The sequence below is a fragment of the Olea europaea genome, unplaced genomic scaffold, assembly GCF_002742605.1.
Source record: "Olea europaea var. sylvestris unplaced genomic scaffold, O_europaea_v1 scaffold1579, whole genome shotgun sequence".
NCBI classification, from domain to species: Eukaryota; Viridiplantae; Streptophyta; class Magnoliopsida; order Lamiales; family Oleaceae; genus Olea; species Olea europaea.
This window is the reverse complement of record NW_019233406.1, coordinates 18,513-19,418: the sequence shown is the minus strand read 5'-3', so window position 1 is coordinate 19,418 and position 906 is coordinate 18,513.

The window sequence follows — 906 nt, the reverse complement described above, 5'->3', positions numbered from 1 at the left end:
TCATTCGACCGCCCAGAAGGTACGAATTGACGATTACTAATCAAGTATTATTAGTCGAGGTTGATGAACCTACAAATTACGCAGAAGCAAAGTCAAGTATTAATTCGAAGAGATGGCAAGATGCCATGGAATCCAAAATGAACTCAATGTATGATAACAAGGTTTGGACCTTGGTCGACCTTCCAGGTGGGATAAAACCGATAGGTTGTAAATGGGTTTACAAGAAAAAGGTCGATGTGGATGGAAACGTCCACACATACAAAACAAGGCTAGTAGCGAAAGGTTACACACAAAGACAAGGTATTGACTTTGATGAAACTTTTTTTCTCCATGAAAGATATGGGAGAAGCAGCATATATCTTAGGAATCAAGATCTATAGAGATAGATCTAAAAGATTACTAGGTTTATCCCAATCTTCGTACATCTTGAGAAGATTTAATATGAAAGAGTCTAAAAGATGTTTATGTCCCATGTCGCATGGGATTTACCTCTCAAAAGATATGTGTCCTAAAACACATGATGAAAGGAGTCGCATGGATAAGATTCTTTATGCTTCGGCGATAGGATCTATCATGTATGCAATGCTATATACAAGACCAGATGTTTCATATGCTCTAAGTGTTACGAGCAGGTTTCAAGCAAACCCTGGTGAGAAACATTGGATAGCGGTTAAGAACATTCTTAAGTACTTAAGAAGGACTAAAGATGTGTTCTTGATCTATAGAGGAAATGAACTGAAAGTTCAGGGGTATACTGATGCTAGCTTTCAAACTGATAAAGATGATAGCAAGTCTCAGTCATGATATATTTTTACTCTCAACAATGGAGCGGTTAGTTGGAAAAGTTCCAAACAGGAAACAACCGCTGATTCAACAATAGAAGTCGAGTACATAGCTGCTTCTGAA